The following is a 17,746-nucleotide window of genomic DNA, read 5'->3' as shown; positions in this document are numbered from 1 at the left end:
GATAGTTTGTTATATCTCAGCTGGTTTGTTACTTTGGTAACATACCGAAAAAGATCAAAATTCATTGTTGACCTTGATTTATTTTGTGACGTTACGTATGCAACAAAACTTTTTGATTCATTTTTTCCAAAGAAACAATTTAGAATATTTTGATTAACATTGGAGCATTTTTTCAACAGTAGATGCATGTGGACCCCAAAATTTATGGGACAGTACCGTCAAAACGTTACAGAGCAGCTATTTCATTGTTACCTTCGTTTAAATAATTAGTAATAATATTACAAAAGCATTCTCATTGTTACCATCTTTTATAATAATAATGTTATAGAGCAGCTAGTAGAAGCAGCTATATCATTGTTACCGTCGTTAAGTAAGTGTAAGTCTCTCGAAAAAATAATACAAAACAACGGTATTACTAGCTGATTCTAGAACTGCGATCTAAATATTACAAGACCGTCACACACACCATTTCGCTACTTCTGCTAATACTAAAATCAGTACAGCTGTTTGTTTGTTGCTGTTTTTGTTCACGCCAGTGAACATTAAAACCGTTTGCACCCACATCTCATATGCACAGTTTATCCCTTACACACCATGTGTCTTGAATAACTATTGTAATCCACAACCCCTGTGGTTAAGAGACTAGGAAATAATTCCTAATACCTCATACCCTCGTTTGTATGCCTTTATCTAATCCTGCTCCCCATGAGAATTACAATTTAGCACATTTAATCTCCAGTGAGACTGCTCATGTGTAGGAAATTTTTAGCCTTTTTATTAAACGTGTTTTCAATTGGCTTATAGCAATCACATGCTGACAATACGCATAACTGATTGGTTAAGCAGGTCACCATGGTCAGTATAATTAGCAATAATTTTATTTATTTAGTGATAAGGTGCATAGGCGATTTACTTCAGAATATAACTACAGCGCACAAAATTAAGCCCATTTCTAGAGTTAATTTAACACTTTTAGTTAATTGATTGTTTATTGACTCTTGATATAACCAAGCAATGTGTGTTCAACAAAATAATTTGAAATGTTACCAACATGCAGTGTTCCTGAAACACATTAGGTGATTTGCTTCCAAATAATACTTCTTTTAAAAGGAATGGGGTGTCGAATGGGAAATATCATCTGATGGGCTGATACAGTGGACATTTTGATGGAAGTTTGTTTCCTGTTTACAGGTGGCTTAAAAACATGATGATGTGGTTTTTTTAAATTTATTTTCCAGAGTCAGGATGCAAGTATCATTTATGCCTCAATTCATTTATTTATTGTTATTAAAATCAGTGCAGAGTAGGTTAGTACCTGTGGGTTAGTATAATAATTAATATTGAAAGTTAGACCAAAGTAGAGTAATATACACCTGATCCGTGCACTTTGTCTTTTTAAAGACAAATTCTTGTTCGGAGTAAAGCCTGAAACATGATATCATGAATAGCGCCGCCATGAAGAATGCGATTTCACGTTCTTCTAGGGGCTAAATGTTAAACTTCGCCCGATTGGGCTTAAATTCAGTGAAAGTAAATGTCTATATCACGGGAGCATGAAGAAAATCAAATCGACGCGGTAAAAAGAATCGTCGATACGACGGGAACATTTCAAAAAGTCAAAGGGGTCAAAGGGGTAATACATAAGAATTACCTCACAGAGAGAGTATGTTATTTAACTGGAATAGCAACCCAGGAGATTGCCTTACAATTTACCAAGTGATGAAATATATCCTAAATAATGTCCTCAATAATAATAATTATAGTAATAATTACAGAAGCAAATTCCTCACTTAAAAATATAATACATAAGATTTCCTTCAAAAATAACTCAAGTATCCTTGTTTTTGGCTTTCGTCTTTTGCTCTCCAGATCCGTAATGGATACATACTTTGATCACGGCAATCAGGAAAAATGGTGAATAGTTGACAAAGTTATACAAGTGGTCTCTGTATCACCATGAATACATGGGGCAATACACCGGAAAGTAGAAAAACCTGTAATTATTTCGCAATATGACTTGCTGTATTTCACGAAAGTGAGAAGAAATATTAGGGAGGGCTGGTTGGGTACTACACACGCGGCTCAGGGTACATAGAGTTTGGTCGACCACAAGATAAAATGTATATCAGAACTTTGAGCAGAAATATGAAGATTTCCAGAATTGAGACAGCTGAGATGCCAAGGTATAGGCCCATCAAACCACCCACAGCACCGCTGATACTCTCAATCTGAAATAGGAAATGAAAACAAAGTGACACCCCAGCAAACACAAAACGTTTTCGACATCATTCGCAAAAGGCTATAAAAGGTTGTCAGAAAACGTTTAAATGTCGGGTTATATAAAGGGTATATTAAGAGTATAAAACGTTTTCATTACCTTAAAAAACATGTTTTGATAATCTAGTGCTCAGCAAACAAAAATGTTTTACAGAAAACGTTTAAATGTCGGGTTATATAAAGGGTATAATAACATTCTAAAAACATTCTTGAAAACTTGATACAAAACATTCTAAACAAAATGTTATTTTGGAGTTGAAAAAATATTTTGCGAAAAATGTTTGCCCAAAATATTTTCAATAACGTTTTAAAAACGTTTTCATGACTTTTATATAACCCGACATTTAAATGTTATTAATAGGTTTTGAAAAAAAAACATTTTAAGAACATTTCTGTGTTTGCTGGGTTCAAATATTTTAACATAATGTTATTTAAGTATTGACACAATATTTGGCAAAAATGTTTGCAAAAATAGTTTACAATAACGTTTTTTGCAAACATTTAAAAATGTTGTTGTAGTGTGTTTTTATACAAAACGTTTTAAAACGTTATCATGACCTTTATATAACCCGACATTTTAATGTTATTAAAACGTTTTTTTTTTTGTTTTTAAAACGTTTTTGTGTTTGCTGGGACGATCCATCTAATCAAAAACTCAGTTAATCTAAGAGCCTGTGCATTCTAAACTCCTGTGCCTTTAAGAGCCCGTGCATTCTAATTATGCATTGTTATTTATGCAAGCTATGTACATTTTTGTATTGCCTGGAATTTTTATAAACGCAGTATAGAAAAATAAAAAAATCTGAAGTTTGACTTTGTGTGTTTTTTACAATCTGTTGGCTTCGTTGTGTTTTAATTATTGGAAATAAGACCAAAACTATAACTTCCTTCCATTTTTAGTCCGGATTCGGACTTGTTTGGTCCGAATAAGGTCATTATCCACGGAATGAAAAAACACTTTCCTGAAATGAAGTGTATAGATTACAAAGATTTTGAAATCATCACCATCATCAGCAGCAGCAGCAGCAGCAGCATCAGCAGCAGCATTATCATAATCAGTAGCAGCATCATTATCATCATCATCATCATCATCATCATCATCATCATCATCATCATCATCATAACCATCATCATCACCATCATCCACTTTACTTACACTCCATTTTTTCTGTTGTTCAATCAATTGGTAGTTCAGCTCCTCAAAATATATTTTCAATCGCACAAGGTTTTTTCTAAAAAATAAGAAGAATGAACAATCAAATCCGTGAACATTTTCAACGACCATAATGAGGAGTAATGTCGTCGCCCTTAACAGCGTAGTTTTAGAGAGGTCATAGAGCTTTTTTACGGGAAAGTACTGTGGAAACGTTACAGAGCAGGTATTTCATCGTTACCTTTGTTTAAAATAACTATATTAGTAACATTATTACAACAGCATTCTCATTTTACTATCTTTTATAATATTAACGTTACAGAGCAACTAGTAGAAGCAGCTATTTCATTGTTACCGTCGTTAATGAGTATGTATTAGTACAGGGTGAGTCAAAAAAACTGCAATAGAGCAAAGAATTGATATTTATGCAGGAACCAAGTCGAACTTTCCCAATATTGAAAAATTCAATAAATGTCACACTCAATGGCCACCTTCTGCGAAAATATGAAGTGAATCGCGATTACCGTTTAATTTTTATGAGTCCTTTTGCTGCGATACCCAATTTCGTTATTTGTCCACGAGATACCATGTACTTTGAATGAGAGCACACAGTGCACGGTAAAGGCACTAGATCTGAAACTGACTTTAACTTAAATAAGGTTGATTTTTGCGTTATTTTAATTTCTTTTTTTTTGTTCAAACAAACTTTCTAACATTACTTTAATCCTTCATACCTCACTCGACTCAAACTCCAGTTTTTTGAATCCCAATATGTCCAACTTACTGGATATTTTGTAATTCACTCCACTTCAATTTGCGCGCATTTCATTTTGACATTTGAAAAACCCGCCTACAAATTTGTATGTTTTTGATAGAGAATAAACATCTTTAAAGTAAAGGTAAAATGAAAATAACAACAAATAATGTTTCTTCTCCTTAAACAAGACCAGGGGCAATAACAATTTGGGTGCTACATTTTATTTCAATGCCAATGAGGTTAAGAAAATGGCAGTTGTTCCAAATCTACCTTACACAGAGTGGGCTGACATTCAAATTTTAGATGTCTCTTGGACAAACATTAAAATTGGGTGGCGCTATAAAATGTGTCATAAAAACAAAACGGTAAAAGCTAATTCCTTAATTTTTGAACACATGGTCACTGATGGATATACCATATATAAAATGTTTTAAAACCTAAAATGTTCAACTCGATTCTTTTATAAAAATGGATTCTTTTCTCTATTGCACTTTTTTTGACTCACCCTGTATTTTTTCTCTTCCTTTTTAAAGTCTCTCGAAAAAATAATACAATATAAATAGTATTACTAGCTGATCCTAGGACTGTGGCACACACACTATTTCGCTATTTCTGCTAATATAGAAATCAGTACAGCTGTTTGCTTGATGCTGCTTTTTAGAATAGAGCTTGAAACATGATATCATGAATAGCGCCGCCATGAAGAAAATGATTTCACTTTCTTATGGTCTGGTAGAACGCTATAGGAATATACTAAGTAATCTATGATGGCCACAGAGGAGAATCAACTAAGGTAAATGAAAGAAAAATAAGAAACAACGACAAACCTCCCCAGGTAAGTTACGGGCATGAAAACTACCCTTATTCTAAATTGGAAAACTAAATTAGTACATACTACGCTTACAATTATAATACTCACGGCTAGACCTCGTCTCGATCAGCGACATGTTCCGTGAGTGTGACGACGCGGTCATGACCGTCTACCGTCTAATAGACGACATCCCCGAACCAATGAAATTCAGCGCTTTCAGCTAAACCACAGCCACTGACTAAGACTATAACTTACCTTGTTGATTCAACGTCTATAAGAGTTGTTGCTGCTTTCGCGTTTTCTTGTGATACCTTCTAAATTAAATGCTGCTGTTAAACGAAAAGAAAAAGAAAAACAATAAAAACATGTTTCAGCATAAACAGTGACTTTGGCACAAAATATTATAAGTGATACTGAGGATATATGACAAGAATATTCGTAAATTTACGATTGGCTGCAACAACTTTTCAAAAATTTCAACATCTGTCACATAACATGTAAGATAATCATCTGCAATGGTGAGGAAAATAGTTGCGGTAGGACCAAGAATAGACCCTTGTGGCACTCTAGTTTATCTGATGTTTGAATGGGAATTTAATAATCCTCTGAGCAATTGCATGATTATACTTACTTGGTATTTATCTGACGGCCAGAGAGCGCCGGACACCGACGTTGGATACATTATTTCACTGTAAAATATAACAATTAATTATCATTATCATTATTATCGTCATCACCATTATCAACAATATCATCATCATCATCATCATCATCATCATCATCATCATCATCATCATCATCATCATCATCATCATTCCCGTCTTTGCTTTTCTCTTACGAGGTTGAACAAAAATAAATAATATTACATGTATAATATTTTTTATTTTGCAGTTCCACATCTCAAACTGTACAAGACTTACTTGCAAGCATCCGGGCATTCGCAATCATCAAAGTTGTCTTCATTATAAAGGCTCTCTGTTAACTGTCTGCATTTCTCTAGAATATTGGAATACAAAATATTTATAATTTCTGGTATAATTTGGTGTAACCGTGCATATTTCCAGTTCAAAACAATACGTTTTATAAAGTTGACTATGACTAAATCTGACTATGACTAAATCTGACTATGACTAAATCTGACTATGACTAAATCTGACTGTGACTAAATCTGACTATGACTAAATCTGACTATGACTAAATCTGACTATGACTAAATCTGACTATGACTAAATCTGACTATGACTAAATCTGACTGTGACTAAATCTGACTATGACTAAATCTGACTATGACTAAATCTGACTATGACTAAATCTGACTATGACTAAATCTGACTATGACTAAATCTGACTATGACTCCTGACTATGACTAAATCGAAAGATAAGACCAGTCTGGTCCTCACTGAAAATTGATACAGAATCATTCAAATTGGTGCCATTTGGTCTATAGACGAATCCAATTTCACGCATTCCTGCACCTCAATGGCAGCCATAGATGTGTCCCCCCTCAGGTCTATCCCACCTGAAATGATGTGGCCTTGGCGGGGATATTAAGCTGCATTCCATCACCCGTGTTACATGTAGATAAAAGAATGATGAAAGTTTACAAACGCAATACAATTAAACATCTATTTTTAAGCGGATTTAATCCACCCAATTGGGCAATAACAGCACCAGTTTGGTGCAGACGGGACCCAGTAATGGCCGACTGAATTCTGACCATCATTTGACTCGTTGGATTCGTCTATACCATTTTGTCTAATATCCGTTTCGTCTACATCCATTTCGTCTATACCTGTTAGGACTATATCCACTACGTTCAATAATCATTTGGTCCTATAACCACGTGGTCAGATAAACATTTGGTCCGTTAACCATTTGGTCCGATAACCATTTGGTCAAAAAAAATTATAGTCCCACAACCATTTATATACCCATTTGGTCTATTACCATTGAGTCTAATATTCATTTGGTCAAATACCCACGTAAACCAGTAGTCTAACAAGAATTGTGTCTACTAACCAATTCGCAATTCCGCTGCTACACATACTGTGAGGTCATAGTCCGGGGTCACCGTGCCTCTGCTTTCAGTCGGGGTTTCATAAAAAGGCAGGCTAGTGTAATATAGGCCTATACATGTATTATCTACACATAACTCCGTGTGGAAATGACAAAAACAGGAATGGCAGATAACTAAAATCGGCATATACCCCGCACCAGTGGGCATCCAAGGTGGTGCATGATGAGCCTATTAGTAACCTTAAAAAGACCGGGGAAAGAAGGACATGCCAAAACTTCAATCGATTATGTACAATACCTGCAGGCTACATGTATTCTTCTCCATTATTTGGATATATCAATAAACAATAATAAACAATAATAATTCTACTGAGAATTTCTGGGAATAATGCATAAGATTTGATACTTGCAGTACGTTTGTTTATGCACGCGATCGTCACATTACACGTATTTACAGCCCGTAACCAGTAGTAGACGTAATGGTATTTTTTAACGAATTGGCAAATAGACGAAATAGTATTAGACTAACTGGTTACTAGACTATGCGAGTATTGGACCTAACGGACATTAGACTAACCGTTTATTAGACTAAATGGTTTGAATTGTTTTAATCAGACCAAATCGTTATTAGACTACATGGTTAGTAGACATACTGGTTATTAAACCAAACACTAAATGGACATTAAACTATATGAGTATAGACTAAGTGGCAATTAGCCTTTCTGGGAATCCGACTAGGCCATTAACAGGATTAATGCGGTGTTCCCGACGTAAAACTGCGTTGTCCCAAGGTCGGGGGTTCCATCAAAAACTTGTTAGTGTTCTATACAGAAAACAACAGTGATTTTCAATACACGATCACGAATTGAACAAACAAATTGAATCTCCCCCACTGGTACATTTGTGGTTCCGTCAATAGAAGGCCAAATACAGTAAACGCTTCTCGGATTGGTGTTTAAGACCAAAATGGCAATAGATAAACCGCAGCATCCACGCTATTTGCGCTTTGCGTAATGCTTGTCTGTATGTGAATATACGCGAAGGTAATATAAGTTGTTACTTTATAGATGGCCGTATTAACGAAACGCGAATAATTGTTGGCAATTATACTCCGAACAAAGTAATCACATGAGTAACTTGAAAAACAAACAAATGTTGCCTTAAATGGGCTATTCCATTTAAAATTCACACTACCCCTGTGGAAAATTTAGCTAAAGTCTTCCACAGAGGGAATATAGGGTTTGAATCGAATATAAAATTGGGCAACTTCCAAAAACTCACTCTAGTTGTGGAAGATATAGGTGAAGCCATAATAAAATGATCATCCCTGACCAGTGACATTTGAAAAACATACTCCACCTGTGGAAGATATTTCCAAAATCTACCACATGGGTAGTGTGAATTCAACTGGAATAGCCCAATGAATTAAACATACGTTGAGTGGTATTCACGTAGCTGCATTTGTCGCCTACTATGAGCACGTCAGTAACGCAATTACATCTGTCTTTGAGTTTGCTTTGAAGGCATTCTTTCTTACAGGCTAACGAAGAATAGTTATACTCAGGATGGTTGTAGCCTGTTTCGGCACCATCGGGCGTACATTTCGGCTTCGTGTATGCACCACCAAGACGCACAATTTTACTCTGGAAAAATAGACAAAACCCAGTAAATTAATCGGTTTTTTGAGTTTTGATTACAAGCATATTTGTGATTATTTGTCTAATTTAAAATCCCGTTTCGTCAGGGGTGTCTTCCTAAACTTACCTGTCGTACTCCGATGGACGTTGCCATGCCAGTAGGTGCAGTAATTCCAATGTCTTGCGGAGATGGTTGTACATCAGCGGAGTGAATTGAGACTCGCACCCCCGATTCGTGTGAAAATATACCTACGTACTCCGGCTGTTCTATATTCAGTGTTAGGTGGAGCCCTGAGAAAAGCAAGATGCGTGATCAGATATTATCAACATGTATTTTCCTAATCAACTATTATTTTTGTGAGTGTGACAAACAACAGGAATTTTGACATTTGGAAGGGCTCTCAAAGTAGGGATATTTGGACTACTGCAGACCATACTAAAATGCGGAGAATAAATAAGATAAATACACTTTTTGAAAAGGGCAAACACGCGCAAGGGGTTATAATTATAAGAGAATCGAATCTGAAAAGTTGAGATTTTCTTTAAGAAGTGCAAGATAACGATCACATTTTTTACATTCTTCATCGTTGGGATTTTTGCATGACGCCGACTAAAAGTCTATCTAACTCGTGAAGTGCTTTATGCGATTCGCCGAGCGCGAGTAGCGACCATACATTACTCATCATTGTGATTATTGCATAATGCCGAATACACGTTTTCTATAAACCGTGTCTATCTAACTCGTGAAGTGCTTTATGCGATTCGCCGAACGCGAGTAGCGACCATACATTACTCATCATTGTGATTATTGCATAGTGCCGAATACACGTTTTCTATAAAGCCTGTCTATCTAACTCGTGATTTCATTTCAATCGGCAACATCGCCATCGGCAAAATAATAATGTACAATAAGTGTATAGTTGAATGATATTCGACAATATACAATTGATCACATCAAATTGTTTTAGGGAATTCTTTACGAACCAAACTGAGCTCCTGATTTGCTTGTTTTACGCACAGTCTCATTGTTGAATCTGTGATTGAAGGTGTAACAGTTCCCGTAATGAGTGTTTTGAAACTGCCTGAAGTCACTGAGAAATAATAATAATAATAATAATAATAATAATAATAATAATAATAATAATAATAATAATAATAATAATAATAATAATAATAGTTTCAATACACATATTGCTGTACCAAATGTAACAAACCTATTTGTCCAATGATTGTAGCTTTATGTACTGTAATTATAGTTATATAATGCTTATGTGCAAACAAATTCTTATTGAAACATGATATCATGAATAGCGCCGCCATGAAGAAAATGATTTCACTTTCTTATGGTCTTTACCACCCTGGAATTATGGACACTTTTGGGCCTCATAACTTCTAAATTGTTGGTCTAAGCTAAGTATATTTAAAATGGAAACGACTTGATGAATCCATCTGTGAGGTCAAATTTGGGCAAAAATACTCCGTTTTGGAGGAAATTTTTATTAATTCTTAAAAACTGCACAAAAAAGTAATTTCCATTCTAATTATGTATACTTTTATATACTTTAGACGAACAAATTAGAAGTCATGAGGCCCAAAAGTTTCCATAATTCCAGGGTTAAGGCCATCCTTAAATATTTTCAAATTGGTATACGTTCTGTTAACATAGAGATGTTACAGCAAATGAAGCCCATGGAGAAATGTAACAAATAAGCACCCATAGCTCGCAGACACAAAATCGGAATCAACTGAAATTTTGAGAATAAACTTTTTCATGGATATCTACTCAAACATACCATCAAAAGAGGATACTAGAATCGCTAAATACTCCTTTAAAGGGTATATATATATTGCTCGGACAACATTATATCATCGGCAAGCTAATATTATGAGGACATTGACAATGACTCCTTTTTTGAGAAAATAAGTCGTTTAAAATTGATATTCCACAAAAACCAACTGTAAGCGGTGAGTTCCTTCGACCGAGACAGATTTGACCAAGAAACTAGTGTGATGTCATGAAATGAAGTGTGCCAGCTTTGAGAGAATGGACTCTCAATGCACAGAACGTATACTGTTTTTGTTATGAGAAAAAACTCTGAATCAAGTATTACAAATTTAATGGTTTTTACACATATGGATAAAATCTGGCCGCTACTTTATTATATTATAGTAAATTGTGATATTACAATTCATATGTATATCAACTTGATTAGAAATATTTGGACTAAAAAATAAAAAAATATTTTGGATAAATGTTACCGTGCGAGCTTTGAATTTGATGTGATGTATATCCATATTGTATTTATTAAACAATTTCAATGGCCTTTTGTTGAACCTTGCCGATTTCTCGCGGTACAAGGTCGCGCATTATACACATGACTGAATATCAAAAGAACTCATATCGATGGCTCATGTGTATGTAACTCTTTGTGAACATTTACTCTTCATTTACTGTGACGTCATCAGTCTCCTACATTCAGTCTCAATTTCGCTTCGAACGGGGGAAGGACCGTACGAGGCAGCGTTTTACCAACACAATTTCTCTTTTTTCATGAGAAATACGAATAAAAAAATTCCAACGAGTGTCAACTTGTAATGTAATAATTATTCTCTTCGAATGGAGTTGCAATAGATATGCCCTAATAGCTCCGTATTACTCGTCACTCTAGAAAGTGGACAAAATACCGAAACTCCCATAGTTTTCATACACCATAATTTCTCTCATTCGATCTTCAGACGACCCTAGCCCTCTATCAAGAGCTAATTTATAATAGTTTAGGCCAACCTTGAACTATACTCTCTTTGAGCGCTTTTTTTACGGCTGACACTTTCAAAACCCATCCCAATACCTCAAAGAGTTTGAATATTCCGTGGTGTTAAAATATCTTCAAAGCATATCTTAAACTTTTAAACAGTTTAAGAACATTGGTAAACTGACTATACATACGGCAGTTTAATTTGGAGACCAGGTTGAAATAGCGCATTACGTGTCGGTTTACTTACGTGTAATTGCATCCTCTCTTGTCAAAGGTGCATTGTAAGATAAAATCTTCAGCTTGATGTCCATACATTTTCAGTTCCTCTCTGGTTGGGTTAGCAATATCAGCAATATCACTGAAGTCACCGGTCTTAGACTGTGCAAAGAAGCCTTCCCAATCGTTCTCCCCCTTAACGTCCCACTTTAAATAGTCATCATAAACGAAGGTAAAACTGTCGTATGCAGCTGAATCAAAATCAAAGTCGTCCGATTGTGATATATATATTCATTATTTGAGGATCCATGTCCGTCGTAATCGATCGAGGACCCGGTGCTACTGTCGCCGTAACTTCCGTCACTATCGGCACTGCTCGGCCCGTCATCGACGGCAAGGATTCCATCAAATCGTGTACCTACCATTTCGGATTTCTTCATACGATTCATATTACACACTGTAACTGCTGGGAATTCAGCATTATACTTGCTGATGATATCAATGTTGGTACTATAAGGCCACGAGAAGAAGTTAATTAACAAATAATAGCCTTGAAAGCCGAATAGTACTGCCAAGCCGCAACTAACGATTAACCAAAACAACTTGACCCACCAATGTTTAGTAATGATAATCATTGGAAAACCATGGGCAGATGCCGTATCACCGTATTCATTTACAATATCGCATAGGGTCGTCTTCTTTTTCACGGGTTCTGTTTTATTTTGTTCTCGCCCATTATTTCCTATATTCTGATTTGCCTGCGAGTGACCTGGTAACGTAGTATCTATTACAGCAATATTGGGGGAGTGCCCCACTGATATCCTCTTGGATCTGTGAAATAGGAAGAATAGTAAAATAAATATAAGCGAAGAAAACGGGAGGATGGTAAGAGAGAAGCAAGCAAAGAAGAAACAGTAAAGCTGTAAATGGGAAGAATGTAAATAAGAAGGATGAACATATTGAGCTCCAGCTTATTCAATCAATGATGACAAGGAAAATCTACTCACAGCATAGCGATCACGATGTTTGTTCTATCTGCGAAAGATCAGCTCGAAATTATCTGTTGAAATACTGTAGATGTCCATCTACAGGGTGAGTAAAAAAGTGCAATAGAGAAAAGAATCCATTTTTATTTAAGAACCGAGTTAAACCTTTTAGGATTTAAAACATTTTATAAATAAAATTTCCATTAGTGATCTTGTGTGAACAAATCATGGAATTAGCATTTACCGTTTTGTTTTTATGACACACTTTATAGCGATAACCAATTTTAATTTGTCCAAGAGACGTCTAAAATTTGAATGTCAGCCCACTCTGAACTTGAAATTAGTCTTTGTTCAAGTCTTTTGGCCTGATTTTCACAGAATACAAAAAAAGGTCGAAAAACACTCTAAAAATGCATGTTTTTGGCCCTTATTTCCAAAAATTGACTAAACATTAAAATTTGACTTTTATTGCCATTTAAGACTACCTAAAGGATTAGGATTAACCTATGTTTCATTTGGCAAAACCGGATGATATTTTTTAATCCAAAAAAAAAGTTCTGTATTTTTCTGGAATAGTGAGTAATTATCCTTGTATAATTACAGAATGACATTTGAATATGTTGGGTATTAAAACTCATACCCAGTAATATGAGGTCAATGTCTATACTATGGTTGTGAAATACAGGTCACTGAACTACGCAATTGCTATGCAAAAAGACATAACATATAATGTATAATAACTAATTTGTACAGGGATGGCTCATACCAGCCTTAATGACATTTCAGTCTGCAATTACCAGTTATATAATTATTGAAACCTTTTAAGTAAAACAATAATTGTTTTATGCAGTGACGTCATGGCGCCACTGCACTTTTGGAGTCAGACAAACTAACAGGATTCTCCAGACCTTCAACAATTACGATCAATGTACGATCTTTTTTTTTTCAGAATATACCTCTTTTTTTTTCAAAACCGATTTTTTTGGCATATTTGTAATACTTGCACATGTCCCGACTTACATCTATGAGCAAACTGTCAAATTCGCCCTATTTGTAGTAAAACGGGATGATTTTCTGTTGGTCCGACATATTATCATAATATTCAGATTATGATAATAATGTCGGAACGATCTCAAATCTTAGTCTCCTACGAAGCCAGTTTGGTTACGCTCCTCCACACATGTGGAGGGAGTGTAACCAAACTGGCTTCATAGGCGACTAACTCTGAGGCCGCACTCGGCGTCATAATCCAAAGTGATAGAGGTTTATGATGTTGTTTCTTTGCAAATTCCCATGATGTTTTTCTCGTCCAAATGTATTGGGACTTTCATAATGATCGCATATTAACTATTTTATCATTTTGGAAGAAAAAAAGACTAAATATTAAAAAAAGATCGTACATTAAGGCTTTAAATTGCCTTTTGTGAAGAAGTGAGAAAAATGGACAAGAAATGTAGGATTTGTCAGCAAGCTGGCTAAGTTCATAGTTCCCATGACTGGTAATAGAGACCACACATCCGGTGTTTTTATCCTTTAGATTCAGTTATAAATCTTGAGTGATAACATTTGGGCAAAAGGTGTCTTGCTATTGTAAATATTTTGTGCCGAAATAAAGTCACATTTGTTAAGTAACCTAAAATGACAGATAGTGTCCTAATTTAGCAGTCAATGCTACATTATCGTATGTGGCACATGCGATAGTGTTGCACTGTACACTCATTTATATTTGCGTGCAACACTATCGTATATGGCACCTACGACATCTAAATCAGTAAATAATTCATTGATTTATGAACTTTAGCACCATTTATATAGTTTATATTATTAAAATTTAATTACTTTACATTCCCATGTCATTTTATGGATACATGGAAATAAACGGCTACGCAAAACATATACTACTCCTGAAAATGTGTCCAAACTGCACTTACGATAGTGTAGCATTCTGCCGATGATATATGAATAATTAATTAGGTGACGTTTTTACCATCTCGTACTTCCATGTATTTCCTAACGCTGCGGTACTGATTTCGCCTGTTTTGACGCCGAATACAACTAGAAATTTACACTTCCACGAGGAGGTCTACAGGAATATTTTCAACAAGGTCATTATTTTCTACACGAATGATGAACATTGGATGATGACGATGATAAATGATTAGGGGTGGTGCAATAATTATGTGAAGGGCCTACCCCCGGGCTGGTGAATTATATATAGGGGGCAAAATTTTTTGGCAAAAGGGGGGTAGCAAGCATTTTTGGCAGGTCAAAAGTTGGAGGGGAGGGGATAAAACGCGATATTTGACACATATATTTTGGCCAACGTTTCTATAGGAAAACATTAGGAATATGTTAAAATATGCAAAATTTGGATCACACCTTGGGTCACTCCTGAGATTAAGAACCTAATCAGGAAACGTCATGTAGGTTTTGCAGAGAAGAAAATGTTTCTCTGACACTTTCTACGCAATAAGGTTAGTCGTGTCATCGATCAAGCAAAGCTATGTTACTACAGAGATCGCATTCAGAACCTCAAGTCAAGTAACCCATCAGGCTGGCATAAGGGAATCCAACTAATAACCAACAAATGTCAGAAAAGGCCAATCATCTCAGTCCCTGGTGTTCAGCAAAAAGTTGAAAAAGCAGTTGCAAGGGCTATAAATGATAATTTTGCCTCAGTCTCACAACGTAGACCTCCAATTAACCCACAGGCGCTGCCTGCCTTTCAACCTGCAAGACTGCCACCTCAGATCCAGGTATGGGATATGTACAATGCTCTGAAAAAATGAATGTTAAAAAAGCAGCAGGACCTATGGTCTTCCTGGAGGTTAATTAGAGAGTTTGCCTGTGAGTTTAGCATCAGTAGCAGATATATTGTCCCCAAGTTTAGAAAGATGCCATAAATGCCTCCATTCCAAAGGAAACCCCTGCAACAATTTCAAAACTAAGGCAAATTGCATTGACTTCCCTTTTGGCAAAACTATGTGAGGGGTTTGTTGCAAAGTGGGTGCTTGATGATATTTCTAGTGCAATTGACCGCAGCCAATATGGAAGTATTTCACTTAATTCACTTAATCATAGTATCTTCCTATCTCCCACCACGGAGGAGGAAGTGCTAGATATTTCTTCATCTCTCAAATCAAGCAACAGTTGTGGCGTCGACGGTATAAGTTCAAGCCTCCTCAAACAAATCATGCCTAAAATTGTCGGTCCTATTGTTCATATTTTCAATAACTCCATGTCCACTGGCATTGTTCCATCAATTTTTAAAACTGCCAAAGTAATCCCTATTTTTAAATCCGGCGACAAATATATATTTAATAACTATAGGCCAATCTCCATTCTACCTGCGTTGTCAAAAATTCTTGAGAAATTGATTTACAAAAGGATCATTAACTTTGTCGAGAAACATGACATTCTTACCAGTGACCAATTTGGTTTTAGACCAAAACTTTCAACTTATATGGCCATTAATAAATTATACGATAAAATTGTCACATCCCTCGACAAAAAGCTTTGCACGGTAGGAATTTTCTTAGACTTAAGTAAAGCATTCGACACGTTAAATCACCAAATTCTCATTAACAAGCTTGATAATTATGGTATTAGGAGCATTGCCAATCTTTGGATTCAAAATTACCTCAATGATAGGAAGCAGTTTGTCGTTTTTAATCAACATCGCTCTTCCACCTTACCAATTGAGTGCGGGGTTCCCCAAGGTTCGATCTTAGGCCCCCTACTCTTTTTATTGTATATAAATGACCTCCCTAAATGCGCCCCTAATCTCCTTTTTATCATGTTTGCAGATGATACTAATATAATTTATTCGGATAAAGACCAAAAATTACTGGAGTCAAAGTTGAACAAAGAACTTAATGTTATATCTGACTGGTTTAAACTAAACAAACTTTCTCTAAATATCAAAAAAACCAATTTCATGTTATTTAAAAATAAACATACCCCCTTTCCCCGTCAACTATTAAAATTTGCATTGACGATAAGCTAATTGAACAAGTTAATGTAACTAAATTTCTTGGCATTCTAATAGACGACGACCTGTCGTGGAAATCACACACATCCCATGTTACAAAAATTGTCTCGAAATACAATGGTATCATTAGGAAGGTTAGACCATTTCTCCCCTCTGATTTATTGATCACTCTTTATAATACCCTTGTTTTCCCCTATCTTAATTACTGTGCCATGATCTGGGCTGACAAAAACAATTCCCATCTCCATACACTTTTCTTAATGCAGAAGAAAATTATCAGAACATGTACCTATTCCGTTTGGCTCGCCCACACCGACCCCTTATTCAAGTCTATCCGGACGCTAAAATCCATGACCTTTACATTTTCCAAACTGCCCAATTTATGTTCAACTACCTTCATGACCTACTACCATCTCATACTACTGACACAAACTATTTTATAACCAACAAAGACATCCACACCCATGACACCCGTTTCTCGAATGACCTTCACGTAACCCTTACCAATACCAGGCTGGCTGAAAATATCCTTCGGATCCAGGGTGCCCTGCTCTGGAACTCCCTTGATCAATCATTGAAACAGTCTCCAACATTGGCTATTTTCAAACATAGACTTAAAGATTATTTAATCGATTCTTATACCACAACTGATTAAACTTCCGTTTTAGGGTATTTTCAAACTGCCCGTCTTACTTGGGTCTGTCCTGTCCTGTCCTGTCCTGTCTTGTACTGTTCAGCCTGTCCATGCCCCATTAATTTATTTGGCACAATGTCTGATTCCGATCTTGTCCTAATTATCTTTCAAGTAAGGGAATCATACGCTTCTCGTTTCATTCAGCCTTGTGTCAAAATATGTTATTTATTTTTTTTTTATTGTTGTACTTTCAAGTATTATTATCTGATTTATTGATTCCGTTCAATTAATTTTCATTTATTCTTATTTCGGCCACATGATACATTCGTTGTACATATTAATGTTGTAGCGTAAGTTAAATTTCCATCTTGTTCAGATTGGGTGCCACAAGTTTCACGCTCTGCGTTTTGCGGCATCCACATCTCTTCACTTTTCATGTTCTTACTGCGTTTCTATAAGTTATATCATTATGTTTTCCTTATCTTTAATTTCCATTTGTATAATTTTATTG

General features: G+C 35.6%; 1 pseudogene; it reads right to left on the bottom strand.

Moving 5' to 3' along the window:
- Positions 1–2,045: 2,045 nt before the first annotated feature.
- Positions 2,046–17,347, bottom strand: LOC140139651 (acid-sensing ion channel 5-like; annotated as a pseudogene).
- Between the last annotated feature and the right edge of the window lie 399 nt (positions 17,348–17,746).

Source organism: Amphiura filiformis, chromosome 2, assembly GCF_039555335.1.
Source record: "Amphiura filiformis chromosome 2, Afil_fr2py, whole genome shotgun sequence".
Taxonomy (NCBI): domain Eukaryota; kingdom Metazoa; phylum Echinodermata; class Ophiuroidea; order Amphilepidida; family Amphiuridae; genus Amphiura; species Amphiura filiformis.
Note: the sequence above shows the minus strand (reverse complement) of the source record. Positions and strands in the feature narration are given on the sequence as shown.